This window comes from Myodes glareolus, chromosome 4, assembly GCF_982192425.1.
Source record: "Myodes glareolus chromosome 4, mMyoGla1.1, whole genome shotgun sequence".
In the NCBI taxonomy this organism is placed as follows: Eukaryota; Metazoa; Chordata; class Mammalia; order Rodentia; family Cricetidae; genus Myodes; species Myodes glareolus.
In genome coordinates, this window is record NC_142029.1 from 60,609,118 (window position 1) to 60,626,368 (window position 17,251).

At 44.0% G+C, this 17,251-nt stretch overlaps 1 protein-coding gene across 1 annotated transcript in view; it reads right to left on the reverse strand.

Moving 5' to 3' along the window:
* Positions 1–17,251, reverse strand: part of Ephb1 (EPH receptor B1) — a 439,224-nt gene that overhangs the window by 27,406 nt on the left and 394,567 nt on the right. The window lies entirely within an intron of this gene.

Below are 17,251 nucleotides of genomic sequence, written 5' to 3' on the forward strand. Positions count from 1 at the left end.
CAGGCAGTGTTTAAAAGAATACAGTTTCTGTGTAATTATTTCGGTGGGGGAGTAGTAAGCTAGCCGGGATCTGGCTGAGAATGCAGCCCACTGCTCCTTTTACAGAGCTAGCTGGGAGCCAGGCCACAGCCCGCCACTCCCACCACTACAGTAAGACAAAGAGAAGCATGTCTGGTTGTCTTGTCCTTTCCATCCCCAGGTATGTCACTAACTGATGTATTTACACAAAAGGTGAGAGCAGAATGTAAAGAATGGGATAAGCTCAACTCTAAGGAATCATAGTTCAGAACAAGAATCAGAAGCATGAGAACACGTGAGAATAATCAAGGTGTTGACCAAGACTTCTCAAGTAAGAAATCAAGATGATGGCCACAGAATATTGTTAGGTTGAATTTCCAAAAAAAAAGGGGGGGGAGCATGTGTTTGATATACTGAACTATCCAAATATTTCCTTACAAGTATTGACTGGTTATATAGTGGTTTTTTAAAAGATAATGTTTAGTCAATATTAAAAATTGAGCCTAATGAGATTTATCAATGGATGCTAAGATTGGAGGAAATTTTTTGAGGAGAAGCAGGATATCAATGTGACCTAATAATATCTTCTGACAGGGAAAAATAAAACATGAACAGTATGTAACTAAACATTGTTGAATTAGACAGAACCTCGAACAGGTGATCAAAAATACTAGCCCCAATGAAGGGCAGATAGATATCATATGTCTCCAGATACAACAAAAGAGGGAGGATGCAACATTGCTAGAATAGAATCATGAAAAAGAACATAGAAAATGGAAGCATGAGAGAAGTCAGAAAAACCCCAAAATATAAGTGTTTCGTTTAAAAAAGTGACTGTGTGATTCTATGGGACAATCATCTGTACCCTGTCAATTGTATTTTAATAAAATACTGACTGGTCAGTAGCCAGGCAGGAAGTAGAGGCAGGGCGACCAGGCAGGAAGTAGAGGTGGGGCAATGAGAAGAGCAGAATCCTGGGAACAAGAAAGATTCAGTCTGCAATCACCACTCAGACACAGAGGAAGTCAGACACAGAGGAAGCAAGATGTGATTGTCTCACCAAAAAAGGTACCAAGCCACATGGCTAACATAGACAAGAATTATGGGTTAATATAAGTTATAAGAGTTAATAAAAAGGCTGAGATACTAGGCCAATCAGTTTATAATTAATATAGACCTCTGTATAATTTCTTTGGGACTTAACAACTGCGGGAACTGGGCAGGATAGAAACCTCAGTCAACAGTGTGCTTTAAAAACGTCAATGTTCTGGAACCAGGACAGGCATCAAAACTACAGAGAAACCTTGTCTCAAAAAAAAGTCAATGCCACAAAGTCATAACAGACAAAGAAACACAGGGAAAATATTCCAGATTAGAAGAGGCTAAAGAGACATAAAAATTAAAAGTAACCTCTGTTAGACAGCAGATGTAGAGACTATTTACCAGTAGTAAAGGGTGGTCCCAACAAAATTAAAAACCTTGCCATGATGCAGACTTCCTAGTCACTAAAAAAACTGATCTGAACAAAAAGTTTTCTAACATTCTCTTGCTAATTGAAGATGTATCTGAAGGAATTATCTTACCAAACAGTGACATTTCCTTTTGAGTTGTGTTTGTAAAGACACAAAGGAGATTCCCAAGACAATTCTATGGCTTCAAATGTAGACAATAAATAATGTGTAATAGAGTATCTTCTTTGAAGCTCCTAGAGCTAAGGGGGAAAATGTCCCAGGAATCAGATTAAAAACTCACGGACAGTGAACAGAGTCTGTTGAATCTCTTCAGGGCCCAGTGAAAGTACCACAGGGTACAGAAATAGTAACCTCAGAAACTGACTCACTATAGCAGCAAAAGCCTTTTTGGGAAGACACCCTCAGTGAAGACACGCTATCAACTGCAAACGTGTGTTGGGGATGCTGTTACTCGGGTTAGGATCTGGGTCTTACAGCAGGTGGGGTGGGGGTGCTGTTACTAGGGTTAGGGTCTGGGTCCTGGGTAGATCTCTGCACCACCAGCAAGCCCAGTCCCATTCTGTTAAATGCTATCACACGGAGAGAACACTGGCCCCATCTCACAGGTGGACAGACTCACGTTCCCGTAGTCTTGACTCGGGTAGATGTTTGAACATGATCATTTAGTTTCAATCTTCCTGAAAGCTGTTTTTCCTGCTTCAGATGTCCATATTGACAGTGCAACTATAATATGCTGAGACAGAGTGCAAGCTTACTGAAGGCGCCTGAGCAGACTCTAATTTCCTAGCATGGGCATTTCTGCTAGACGGTCATACCCACATTTCACACAAACCTCATTTTCTGCGAAAATGTTCAGCGAAATAATGAAGCTATGGGGAGAAAGTACATTTGGAAGAGAACACTCAGGTCTAATGAAGACTCACGATCTAATAGCAACAGCATAGGCCACCTGTGCACCTGGAGAGTCTGCCAGTCTGGGGAGTTTCTATAGCCTTAAGCACCTCGTTTTTTATCTATCTATCTATCTATCTATCTATCTATCTATCTATCTATCTATCTATCTATCTATCTATTTTTGTCTCTCCTTGGAAATCTAGGTCCTGAGGGTATGAACATCCCATAGGCATCGGTATGGTTCAAAGGAAAAATCCAACACAGCTTATAGGCTCTTTAAGTAACCCAAACAAATATGTGTCCCGTATCCTCTGCTTCACAGACTATCAGAACGGACAGTGAAGTGAGTCTGGAATCCACTCAGCCCTAAATAAAGGCCTTTTGATGGGTGTCCTGCTCTTTTCTCTAGGTCTTCTCATTATGGGAAAGCTTACTCTTTGATGACAAGAAAGCTTGGATCTGCGTGCTTTAGAAACAAACACTGAAAAAGACGACATGAAAACCTGACACTGTCCTGGTACCCTGTCGTCATTTGCTAATCCCCGATGAGTAAATCTGCACTGAGGACAGGCACTGAGAGCAGGCTGTGTGTATTTCCATTCCTTGAGTAAGGCCCACTGGAGGAGGTGAGTGCTGATGGCCAGTGATCCAGCATCTACCATGCACCACTTCTCTGCTGCGTACTTTACATATTTGATATCCATATTTCACACACATATTCATGTACTTTTCACAGTAATAAATGGTTCTTTAACTTTCCCCCCAAATGGTTTCTCTGTGTAGCCCAGGCTGGCCTCGAACTCACAGAGATCCACCTGCCTCTGCCTCCCGAGTGTTAGGATTAAAGGTGTGCATAACTACTGCCGCCCCTGTGTTCTATTACCACTTCACAGATTAGAAAACTGAGCCCCAAGGAGTAGATACCCTACCTGGTCTATCACACCATGTGTTAGTAGTAGAGCTGGGGTTTGCAGTTTCACTGCCAAACAAGTCTGGGAGAAATTTTATGTGAACCCTCACACTCTCATGATTAGCTAAAGGAAACAAGCGGGTGTGTTGATAATTGTATTTAGCATGACTCATATTGTTGGGGTTGATTTTTGCCCCCAATTCAGGTCCACATTTTTAACAGAGATCAGAAATCCTTTACTAATGATTCTGTTTCATCAGCATTTATAATAATTTCTCAAAACATGCTATAGGACTTTAGGCATCAGGAAAGCACACAAACCTGCTTCTCCTCTGATCTTTACAATGATTGCCTTATACAGACCAGGTATAATGCATTATTTTTTTCCTTTTGACACATAATGGAGTAGAGTCTCAGAGACTTAGTGTAAATCCACCCTACTTACCAGTGGGAGACCCAGCACTCACACCCTGTTTTCTGGTTCAATATCCAGCTATGTTCTTAGAACTTCCAAGGGGTCCCATACCCCTTTGAGGACCTAATTCTTAGATCTACAGTGAATTGTCTCTGGTTAGCAATGTTGGGATTTGTTACGTCATATGATTTGAAGTGTTTTGAAAATATAAAATGGAAAAAAATGAGCTCAGGTCTTCATTACTGAAGAAAATGATCAGGGTAATGAGTATCAAAAGTTAACACACACACACACATGCGCACACACACACATGCGCACACACACACATGCACACACACACATGCGCACACACACATGCACACACACACACACACATGCGCACACACACACACACACACACACATGCACACACACACACAAGCCCAGCAAAGACAAAGATCAAGTGATGTGTTTTAAATGACTGAACCTACTCTCTTAGTAAAATAAGTTTTGAATAGTATTAATTATTATAGACTAAGAATATCGTAAGTAACTTATTTTAATTTAAAGGTAATAGAACCGTAGCATGTGAAATGGCCAAACTATTCCCCCACACGGAAGCCTTCAAATGTGGTGAGGCCCGCAGGCAGGGCTCTAGGACCATTCCTGGCTAAGGTGTGAGCCAGAACCCTGTGGTTTATGCTGCAAACACGCACCCCTCCCAGCCTCTGTGAGGACCCACAGAGCTGCTCTCATCCCTTCCAGCTTGGAACAGCACTGTGCGGGTCTGCTGGGGTCAGCTCCAGACATCTGAGGATTCTGGCTTTGTATTTTATTAGAATACTCCCAGAGAGTTCGTGAATAGGAGGTCACCTTGGCCCTTGTCTCTTGAGCCCCCTCCCCTCCTTCCTCTATACTCTTTGGCTCCTTGGCCACAAGAGAATAAAGTGACTTTACAGAGTCCTTTGAAAAAAGAGTTGTTGCTAACTGTGTAAAAAGCTGGGGGGAAAGTCTGCCGCTAGCAAAGATGAGAGCCGACCAGGAGGAGAGGTGAGCAGCTTGGCCTGGCAAGCAGAATCCACAGCTTTGAACCTGAAGTTCCATCTATGCCTTATTTTTTTTTCCTTTTTATCAAATACTCAGATGGCACGTCTTCTCTAAGAGAGCAGAATTAGTAGAAGTCTATGCGATGCTTTCACTGCGGTCTCATACAGGAAACGGTTTACCCCAGTGCTCTGCGGGAGGATTACAAGGAAGTCTTCAATTCTAAAATCCTGCATATCCCCCTGCAGCTGAAGCGCCAGCAATGATTGCAGTGGAGCCTTTGATCAGCACTCCGGGTTTTCCTCCCTCCCTCTTCTGTCTCCCTCTTCTACTTCAGCACTGGTTACCCAGCCGGATGAGAGCCTCCACTATGGCTTCAGGTATTTGAATTCTGCTTTCCCAGAGGAAGGAAACTATGCTCAGCCTTGACAGTACTGGTTTTGAACTATCAAGCTCTTTAGGAAAAAGAAAAAAAAAAGTCTTGCCTCTGCATTTTCAAATACTCGGTCAATCCAAGGACCCTAGTTCCCTTTTCTTGGATAAACACTGTGCCATATAGAGACTCAAGGGACCCACGAACTTTCTGGGTGAAGGGCTCTGTACTGGGAAGATCCATAGGCCAAGCTCTGACAGGTCTCAGAGATACTTCTTAGGCTGGCTGCCTAGGACAATGAGCCCAGCTTCTATATCAACATTACTAACAATGCTTAAAACTTCTGAAGAGCAAGCTAGGATTGCAAAGACTTCCCCAGTCTCCCTGCTGGGTAGGGTTTTCCAAATATGAGAAGCCCCCTACTTTTTACCATACTGGGACATAGCACTTTAAAGACTTAAAGACCATGCTTCTGCAAGGATGCCTTCACACACACACACACACACACACACACACACACACACACACACACATATAGCCCTCTTTAAATCTGAAGCCATAAATTTGATGCTCAGTGCCCCTGTGATGGTTAGCTTACATTAACAACTTGACCCAACGTGGGAATGACTTGGGAAGACAGTCGCAAGAGGAATTACCTACACTGGGTAGTCTGTGGGCACATCCATGGGCCATAGTCTTAATTAAGTGAATTGACATGATAAGACCCAATCCACCGTGGGCCACAGCATTCCCTAGGTAGAGAATGGGCTGAACTTTTGTTTAAGAGCAAAGAAATCGAGCAGAGAACAATCCAGCAAATGAGCATGAGTGTCCACATTTCTCTCAGCTCTTGACTATGGGTGTGATGTGACTAGCTCTCTGAAGTTCCTGCCTTGACCTCCCCACAACAATGGACTGTAACCGGCAATTGAAAGCTATAATAAACTCCTTTTTCTCCTAAGGTGCTTTTTCCAGGGTGTTCTTTTCATCACAGCAACAGGAAGGAAACCAGGACAGCTCAGCCCCCACTTTTCCTAGGTCAGTTCCAGGTGGGTTTCCAAGAACCCCCACATAGAGCATGCCCTCCCCATCCTTCACAGTCTGACCACTCACTCACTGCGCACCTATCGGGGGATAGAGTTCCCCTCTTGGGACCTATATTGATTTAACCCAGCTGTTCTAACTCAGTTCTCCAAACTGTGTGGCTTAAAGCAGTAGAATTTATTGTCTCCCTGGCCTGAAGGCTGGACGTCTGAAATGAGAGTGTCAGTTGGGTCTTGCTCGTTCTGAAACGCTGCCTTCTCTAGTTTCCAGTGTTTACTGACAATGCTTGACACTCCTTGGCTTACGGACACATCTTTCCACTCTGCTCCTCGGTCCGGAAGCCATCATTTCCCTGGGTCTCTAAGTGTCCTCTTTCCTATCAGATGCAGGGGCCGCTTTCCCAGTTTGATTTCCCCATCACTTGATCCATATTCATAAAGATCCAGTTTCTAAATAAGGAAGCATTCTAGGCATATGCATGGCTGTGGTGGTAAGAACTCCCCAATTTCTTTTGGAAGGGGCACAGTTCTGATAGGGAGTGGCTTAGCTGAGAGGGTGAACCTCTTCACTCACACTCCCCAACTTTAGTACCCAGGGAACACACAGATGCTTTCTATCTTTTTCTGACCAGACCAACTTCCTTTTTTACAAAACCTTTGGTCCCTGAACCATTATCAGCTTGTCCACATTTCCATCCAGCCACTCCAGCATCTGAAAAGTGTCTACTGTGTGCTCATTTCTACTCTAGGGTCTATTTCAAAATTCTCTTTTCACAGATGAATGTCATGCTTCCTATACTCAGGGTTCCAAACTTATACTAAACATCCAACAGGGAAAAGACAGGATCCTACTATTGCCAATCAACATGTTAAATATAATATCTAAATATCTTCTCTAGTAAAGGTCCTCACTTCTTGCAAGAAACCCTTGATTGACTGCTTCATGGATTTATTGACAGGCTCTGTAGGACCTCAGCGGAGATGAAACCATGCCGCTCCACATGGGAGTTACACAGTTCATTCTCTATTTACCTGCACACACCCAGGCCAGCCCCTTCATTCTAGCCTCTTGAATCCTATGTCTAGTTTTTCAGATCTTAGCCTGTCTCCAGGGTCCAATGGCTAGGGTTAAATCACTGTGACCCACTTTGGACTGTTCACACAATGTTCCCACATCCATATTGATTCATCTCTGCATTCGTGTCTCCCAGGGTTCCCTTTGGCTCTTTCTGCAGGACAGTGGTTTCTTCTCACTGGTACCTGCACAGAGGCTCCACATATCTTCACTCCTGCACGTGCTGAACAAGATGCATGTCCACCTCGAGACGGTACCCTAGTCAACTCTTTCTCAGCTCTGGGTCTCAGTCAAGGGATTCCGCTCATGATTCACTGATACATGCTTGATAGTCTCCATGAGCATACCAAACAGTTATACCTACACAATGAACTATGTAGTCATTTAATGTTTGCTTTTGTATGCATGTGAGTATATATAAATGTATGTATGTATTTGTGTTGTTTTACATGTACTGGTGTATGTGCCTGCCTGTGTCTGTATGTAGGTCATAGAATGACCTTGAGTGTCATTGTCAGGAACATCATTCATCTATTTTGACACCAGTTAGGCCATAATGGCTGGCAATTGAGCCCCAAAGATCCTCTTGCCTCTTCCTCCCCAGCGCTGGGATTGCAGATATCTGCCAGCACGTGTTGTCTTTTTACATGGGCTCTGGGGATCGAACTTGGGTCCTCATCTTCGTGAGACAAGCACTCTCTGCCTGAACACTCTCCTCTCTGCCCCTCCTTTGACTTGGAATGGAACTTGAGGACCTGTGTTAGAACTGTATTTATGAGGCTTTGCACATGTTAGGCGATGCCCCCGTGTTAGCTGTGCAGAGACTAGGACAGGCTGAACACTCCCATGTGATCACACACATTTGGGGTCCTGGCTCTGCATACCAGCTTGTGCGCATTACATACCCACTGGCCTAGAGCAGAGAGGGGCACTGGATGAGAAACCTGGCCAGCCCTCGGTACTGACTGGCTCAGGCTCTGAAATTCCATACTGGTCCCACCCCAGCTAATAATATACAGGGCCTGCTAAGAATAATTATGCTGAGTCTTTTTCAAAAGGGCACTCCAGTTAGGTCCTGCTGTCCCTATATGTGCATCTGCTGGCAGAGTGACCCAGGGAGGGATCAGAGGGAGAAGGAGGAGGCAAGAACCGCCCAGGAAAGAATTATTTGAGCGACAGAGCACGGGGCAGAATGACATTTGAATTATTCTTCCCTCCAATTAATTAATGCCAGAGAAGAATGTCCAGGGAACCGGGGCTCTGGTTGATTCTGCCTGCAATTAAAGGGTCTCCCCATCTTTTCTTTGCTTGTCTTCATTCCACTCCATTTTCCCACCTACCCAGGAGACAGAGCTGATTCCCAAGCCAAGAGATTGAAAGAAGAGCTAGAAATCACTCTGAAAGTGGCCTCACGGGGGAGGCCACATCAGAAAGGGAGAAGTAATGATTTAGATGTAAAACTGCCAGGAACAGAGAAGAGGAGAAGAGGCTGGGCCAGGGCACCAGGCAAAGCCACAGACATTGCTCTTTCATTGCCAGAGTTCTATAATTTCCTTCCATAATCCAGGTTGGCCTTGAACCCATGCTCTGCTTGCCTCAGCCTTCTCTCTGTCTCCAGTGTGTTGGGATTAAAGGTATATACCACCATGCTGGGCTAGAAGCAACTTCTTTAAGAGTTACAACACAATGCAGATGGATGGGGATTTCTCCTGGAAAGCTTGCAGGAAGGATTACCTTTGAGATAATTTTCTGCTTTCTCTGTATCTTTTAAGTATTAAATATATTATGAGGGAGAAAATACCTTCCAAAACCAATTACTAGAACAAGCAAACTCACTTTTTAGAAGTAATGAAAGGAAGTTATTACCAGATTATCACATGACTTTTTTGCTTTTTGCTAAGAGCTACTTGGAATGTGTGGGTGGTGATGGAGGTGTATGTTTCTGTGCTTCCCTAGGTATATGTGTGCATTTCTTTACATGTACCTCTGTATTGAGTGAAAACCTGGGCATCACATGTTTCTTCAGTGGAAGCATGTAGTGTGCATGTGTATGTTTGTATGAATATGTATATACATATTTGCATAGTACTGATGGGGAGCCATTCAGCCCAGATTTTGGAGAAAGTTCACAGACCTTTATATTCTAATCCCTTTTTGCACCAGAACCATGCAAAGCCTTACCGGCCCCTGGAGAAACACCAAAGTCTGGGCAGCCTGGACCAGGAAAGCCCTGTGCCCAACACTGCCCCTGCTGTTTCCAGTGAATGGTCAAGGCAGTTTAGACCATCTGACAGGAAGAAGACAAATGTCCCTAAGGTTAAGGCTTTGGCACCCCTTGACTTCCTCTCTTTGAGTCCCTTCTCTTAAACAAACCTAAACAAGTTTTGTGGACAGAGCAGAACTTTCTGTCACAGACAGGTGTCCTGAGTTACTGTGTTAGCCAATTTTCTCCGACCGTGACAAAATACCAGAGATGAACAACTTCAGAGAGGGAAATGTTTGCTTGGATTCATGGTTTCAGGGGTTTCAGTCCATGGTTTTTTGGACCTATTGCTTCCAAATAGGTGTGGTAAGGTCAAACACCATAGAGAGAGTACACACTAGCCCGGAAGTAAAGACAAGAGAGAAAGGGGCCAGGGTCCCTTTTCAATGGCATACCCAATGACACAATGCCCTTCAACTAGCTCCTGTCTCCCAAAATTTCTACCAACCCTAAACAGCTTCAGTATCTAGGGACCAATTCTTTAACACAGAAGCTTTGGGGGACATTTAAGAGCCAAGTCCTAACAGCTACATTCTTCCCTTAAAGATTGATTAACACCATGATGAGGCCAACTAAATGCCATACAAGGGAACTCCTTCGGTTCGGTTCTGATGGATTGGGGAGATGAGGGAGCATTTTTCTAAGGGAAGCATGACAATGAAAATGATGGCAACATTAGTAACTTATCTATTTTGATGGTATGATATAGACTGCTCTCAAGACTGGAAATGGCTGGTATTGGTCTGTTTCTGATTCCTTACTATACATCTCCACGGACCCAGGCCTGATTTAATGAGCATTGCTTTTGTGTTTTTCCAAAGGGCTTTTGGTTGGGGCAGGGATTCAGATATTGGGTGGGAAAATGTTACAGGATAAGAATAAGTTTCCAAGATTGAGGTTGATATTAACTTAGGGTCTGTGATGTAGCTTTACTGTCTCCTCAGATAGCAGTGATAACTGGTGGCTGATGGGAAAGTTGTACCATAGACACAAATGCTCCTAACTCTAAAAAGACACAGGAGTCCCAAGTAACATGCCGGTCTTCATAATTCCCTGGGCTTGAGGCAGCACAGTACAAAGATGGCTGAAATTGCATTGCCTTTCCCTAGTAAAAACTTTGTACAATATTTACTTTGATTTTTTTAAAAAAATAAGGTGTGTTGACTAGTTTTATGTCAACTTGACACAAGTTTGATTCCTCTGAGAGAATGAATACTCAATTGAGAAAAAAACTTCCATAAGATTGAGCTACAGGCAAGCCTATAGAGCATTTTCTAGATTAGTGATTGATGGGAGAGGGGCCAGTCCATTGTGGGCAGTATTATCAATGGACTGATGGTCCCGGGTTCTATAAGAAAGCAGACTGAGAAACTCATGGGGAGCAAACCATGAAGCAGCACTCCTCCATGGCCTCTGTGTCAGCTCCTTCCTCTAGGTTTCTACCCTGCTTGAGTTCCTGCCCTCACTGCATTTGATAATGAACTTATGTGGAACTGTGAAGAAAATCAACCCTTTGTTCCCCCAAGTCGCTTTGGTCATCGTGTTTCATCACATCAAGAGTAGCCCTAACTAAGACAAGTTGGTACCAGGAGTGGGGTATTGCTGCGACAGAACTGAGCATATTCTTGTGAGGGTTGAGGAAGGACTTTGTATTCAAAGCTTGGTGAGCTCTTCTATGAGAAGTCAGAAGATAAGTGTGCTGGGAGAAATGCAGACAATGCAGGCCGGGCTTGTGAAATTTCAGAGGGAATCAAAGAGTCTAACAGGACCATGTGTATGAAGACTGTGTAGTTTCTAGTCAGCTGGAGCTGAAGAATCAACTGTGATTAACAAGAGAGCAGAGCCACTAAAGCAAAACTCTTTGCTTTACTGGGACAATTGATGCTGGTTATCCGGGGCTGAGCAAGGTGATTAAGAAGAGAGCAGCATCCGTGAGGTTAAATCTTCTGGAAATGTTTCCTGAGAGTCAGTACACAGAAGCCGTGTTCCAGAGGAGGCCAAGATTGTACCGCACACTGGCAGCCAAATTTCACATGTAAAAGGCACTTGAGTGGTACTGGTTTTGAAAGCGCATAGGGATCATGAGAAGCAGCTGAGGTTTGGTACTGTGAGGGTGAAGATACAGCTTCAGTAGCAGCTGAAGACCCAGGATGGAAGGGGTCATTTAGAGAAGCTGAGGCTTGGCACCATGAGAGTCTAGAAGTTATTGGTGGAAGGGCAGTTCAGTTGTCGTGGCAGAATGCACCATCTTAGAGATGCCAGTACCTTGAGAGGACCACCAAGAACAGCAGCAGTGGCAGAGAGGAGGCTGGCCGAGCTTGGAAGACAAGCTGCGTGCGTCATGCAGGGCAGAGCTGAAGAAGTGACCCAAGCCCCTCTGAAGGATCCCAGAAAATGGTGTGTGAATCCCAAACAGGGGACAATGAGTTATTTCATTGTTGGTGTTTTTTGCTTTGTTCAGATTATGATCGCACCCTGGTTCTTCCCACTTGAAGTGAGAAAGTATTTAATTTAATTTTGATTTTTATAGGAGCCCACAGCTGAAAAACTTTGAACTTTTAAAGGAGATTTTGGAACTTTAAAAAAAGAGAGAGTGAATATTTTAAAGAGACTAGAGTTTTAACATGTTTGAATTTGTTTTTATTGGGCTATTTATTTATGTTTTATATTGTGATATTAATATTAATGTGTCATCTTTGGCATAAATGTGAAAAGAAAAGTTCTATCTGAAAAGTTATGTGATTGTGTGTCAGGCTGACAAGGGGTCAGTTGAACAAAGTCTGCCTCCCCCATAGACATGAAAGCAAGATCTCTGAGGTGGAGACACAAAAATCTGTGTCTGAGAAACCTCTTGTGGGTTGCAGTGCATTGCAGATTGTGAGAACCACGCGTGTCTGTTGGCACAAGCTTGATCACCTTCTCCCTGCTCTCTTCAAAAGTCTCCCTACTGATCCCACCACAGGGCCTTCAACCTTTTCCCTGTGAATATGTGTCTGGCCATGGGTAAGGAAGCGGGGGGGGGGGGGGGGAATGAGAAAACACTCATGGTGGCTTTCCTAGCAACAGTATAAGCTGTGACCAGAGCAGATCTGAAAGGTTATTACCAGGTTATAACATGAATTCTTAGAAATCTCACAAAATTCTGCAAACTCTGGAAGTGTAGAGATGTAAGCCAGGTTCCAGAATATAGCATAGTCCAAGTCTGGCTTTTCTTTCTAGTGTCTCAATTATTTCTTCAACTAGAGCTGGAGAGGTAGCTCCAGAAGCTTCCTTTACCCCCAGTCCGTACAGAATTCAACTGGACAGGGCAATATCATGAAATAAAAAGACGTGATTTTGTGAAATGAAAAAAATCTAGACCTAGCGTGGAATCAGTTGTGGCTGGCATGGGTGATTCCGTGGAAGTGCAGTTGTTACATAAATGTCCCCCAGAGATCCTGTGTTCGAGACCAGTGCTGGGAAGTGACTGGGTGACGAGGGCTCTGATTTTATTAATAGACAAATTTATTATAGATTCAGAGCTTAATGGGTTCTGGTGGAAGGGTTTTGTTATGTAAATGTTCTCGTTTCCTCTTTGTTTCCCTGATGTCACGAGTTGGTTCTATCCCAGTGATATCTGGCCTAATCCCAGATGCATGGTGATGGGACCAAGAGACCATGAACTGGCATCTCTGAATCTATCAGCCAAACAAAGCTTTCCACTTTAGAAGTTAATTGTCTCATTTTTAACTTTTATTGTATTCATTCAATTATTTATTTAGTGCCATGTGTGTGAGTGTGAAGGCAGAAATCAGAGCAGAACTTGTGGAAGCTGGTTCTTTCTTTCTACGATGTGGGCTCTAAGGACTGAATTCAGGTCTTAGAGGATTACCCACTGAGCCATCTTGCCAGGCAGTATCTCCGTTATTCTGATACAACATTTAATAAGGTTGTAAAGATGAAGGCTGCAGCTAAGACAATAATTCACAGGCACAATGGATAATGCAGAGGCAATGGGGAGATGCTGCTGCTGACCACACTGTAACTGGATGAGCAAATTTATCACAGGGGAGCAAGGCATCTGCTGAGCACGTAAAGGGTGTCCCTGGTTCCTTGGGGAAGACGGACTCTTCTGCTCCATGCCCAGCCAGTGCAGGGGATGATTCTGATGCAGATGGGCCTACTCTGGAGCAGATATAACATGCACACTGTCCAGGCAGTCAGTGTAGGAAAAGAGGGGCAGCCACAGGGCAAGGTAGTACCCGAGAAAACACAGAAAAGGGACAAAGATCACAGAAGGAAGACAGCTTCTGCCTCCTGCTCAGAGGAACAGATGCCCCGGGAACAGCTCCTCCTGACATTCACAGATGGGGACAGAGGCAGGGCAGACATCAGCCAACATAAGGAGTCAAGGAGAAGGGGAAGGAAGGGACAGCCTTGGAAGGAGGCGAGCTTTAGATGTGGAAGAGACACGGAGCGTGGGAGGAGCCGCTGTTGGAGACAGCAAAGAAGGAGAGCAAAGGGGAAGGGCAGAGGAAGCTCGGAGGAGCTCTGAGGAGTTTGTACAGTTCATGATGAAACAGGGAAGCCTTGAGGGAGCAGGACCTGGGGAAAGCAGGGGCATAGCTGGAGACTTCTGAGAGAGGCAGCCTGGGAGGGATGCTATAGGACAGGAACACTGACACTACCCTATCAGAAGAAACCCATCTGAATACTAAGGAGGAAGATTGTGGTCACTATGGGACAGGCAGGGCCTCTTCCCATGCATCAAAAGAGAAGAAACACTGCTGGATGGGACAGAACTTTTTGTTTCCTGAGCGTAAAGGCTCCATCCAGAAGTCTCTGGGATCCTGCTGGAATTCTGCACACCAATGTCAAAGGCTAAAGAGTGGAGATCAGATTTGGGAAAGTGTGTGAGACTTGAAATGCAAAGCATTTTTCACAGGTGTGGCACTTTTCCTGGGCTGCATGGACTCTGTTCTAAGCCGGTAACATTATCCAGAACCAAGTAACATGAGAGTAAGGTCTGCAAGTCAAACCTTGAGAACTGGTCCTGAACAGTGCAGTGGAGTGTTTGTTGAGACACACATTGCAGAACGCAGACATATATTGGCCAAGAAATAACATCTGTAGATGGCACAGGCATTCAGAGCCCAGCGCATCTCGTTTTTCTCATCGCCATAACAGGCAGGAATATTAGGAGCCACTCAGAACTCTTTCCCAGGTTAGTGAATTTATTGCAATCGTAAGAAAGCACAAAGGAACAAATTTTATCTGTTCATTATTGTGGGAGCCTATTGGGAAGGAAATGCTCCTGGGGCTAGAAATAGCAATTTAAAGTGGAGAACAAACACCCAGAGAAAAGGACTAGGGTGGAGACGGACGTCAGAGTGCCAGATGAAGGATGAGGGCCTAGGAGGGAAGACTAGAAAACTCTAATAGCTATTAATGAGGTCCTCGCTTACAAAGAAACACCAGGTGAATTAGAAGATGATGATGCTAACGGGGCCTTGAAAGAGCTGCGTGAAAGAGAATTAAGGTAGAGAAGACTGTCTCGTAGAACTGAAACTCAGGGCATGAAGCTGCAAGCTCCACTTTTGATATGGGAGTGGATATGTTTCTAATAAACAAAACCTCCAAGGCATAATAATGAGTATAATTGAAGACAGAAAGGAAAGGGGAAGAGGAGAGAAGAGGGGGAAAAGGGAAAATTTCCCAAACTTTCTGGAAACTGAACAGCACCAAGCTATACCTTCTACAGTTTTGCCTATGGGCAGCCTGAGTTTGTGCAGTCTGCTCATGCAAGAACAGCAGGGGACACGTTACCAATTTTCTGGGTGGAAAAATTAGGGACATGTGGCTCATTTCCTTGGGAAAAGACAGTGAAAAGGTGCCAATCTAAGGACAATGTACTTGGGGCGGGGGGCGGGGGGGAACTCCAGAGTAACTGTTACAGCCATGTTCAGTGATGTAAAGGAGAATTTCTTGAATGATAGAAAAAGTGAAACACTTTAACCAAGAATTAGGAAGCACAGAGACAAATTAATTAGACACTACAGAAGTAAAGCTTATAGAATTGGAAAAGTCCGATCCTAGGAGGAGATAAAGAAGTTAAAAAATTAAAAAAATGTGGAAATATGGGTGAAAACTTCCTGAATATGTGAATCATCACAAATATACAGATTTAAGAAACTTGTAAAAGCCTTAATTGGGATAAGTTTTGGAGGGAGGATCCATTCCTAGGTGCATCTTAGTGAGGGTAAAGAAACTAAATATTGATAAGAGCACGTGAACACAACCAGTGAAAAACATTATACAATATAGTTGTGTGTGTGTGTGAGAGAGAGAGAGGGGGGGAGGGAGGGAGAGAGAGAGGGAGAGAGAGAGAGAGAGAGAGAGAGAGAAGGAGGGAGGGAGAGAGGGAGAGAGGGGGAGAGAGGGGGGAGAGAGGGAGAGGGAGAGAGAGAGAGAGAGAGAGAGAGAGAGAGAGAAACTCAGAAGATCTCGTATCAGCCACCCACGTTATAAAATAAAATAAAACCTACTCCAATTTTAGTCTGTCTCCTCCTGATGTAAGTCATGGCATACATCTTACCTACAAACATCAGTTACAGGATTCCCAAAGTTCTCTGCAAAGTTACTTTGTTGCTTTTTTATTAAATGAGTAAATGAGTATGGTGTGTGCACACGTGTATGCACATGTGAGGTCAGAGTCTGACTGCCAGTGTCTTCCTCAGACATTCTCTACCTTGTTCCTTTCTGACAAGGACCTCTGATTCTGCTAGCTTGGCTGGTCAGAAAGCCCCAGGGATCTGTCTGCCATTCCATGCCAGCACTGGGGTGAGAGTGTATGCAGCCACACCCAGCTTTCACATGGATGCTGGTGAGCAAACCCAAGTCCTTCTGTTTGGACAGCAAGTCCTTTAGCAACAGATCCATCTTTCTGGCCTCTAAATCAGTATTTAGAAAGAGACTATTTGAAGCTATGTAAAAACTATGCTTCTCTTCCCAGGTTCTCGGGTTTCAGTACCCACTTATGTTTTTTCATCAGAAATAACCATTGATTGATAGTTGCCAACTAGTAGTTTTCTAATAATATTCTAATAACGGTTTTCTACTATGTGGTAGCTCTCTCTTGCCCTATCAGTATATCCGTATACTATTTATGTTATTAGCTGAATTATTATCTGTTACTGTCATCTTGCATTGCATTTTATATTTTAAGGCTCAAATTATCTCAATCTAGACATGGGACTATGCTTCAAGCTGGATATTTTGAATTTTGGGGGCACCTCTTCATCATTATTTGAAAGTTTTTTTTTACCTTTTCACACACACGCATGCACACACACACACACACACACATGCACACACATACACACACGGTGTGGTGGTGACTCATCTCATTTTTCATTCTGAGGCTCTGGAAGGGACCATGTCTCTAGTGAGTCCTGGTTGTTTGAAGTGGGGTGGAAATAATGAAGATCTGAGAGCCAGGTGCACTCTTGCTGCATGGCTGTTGCTGCTTCCAGGCATCCCCAGCCCTATTTATTGCCTGTCTCAACAAACGCATCTGCTCAAGCTTAACACTGCACAATCCTTTCCGTCTTGCATGCTTTCCATGTGTGCAGCACTCTCTTGGGAGTCCTTCTGCCCAGCTTACTTTTTAATAAGTCATGGAGTGGTGGTGCCCTCACACACGGGTGTCAGTCTCCACGAGCTTATGATAGCTACTTTTGTTGGCTCCGGAAAGGAGTGTTTTGGTGAAAGAAAGTATAGAGAAAAC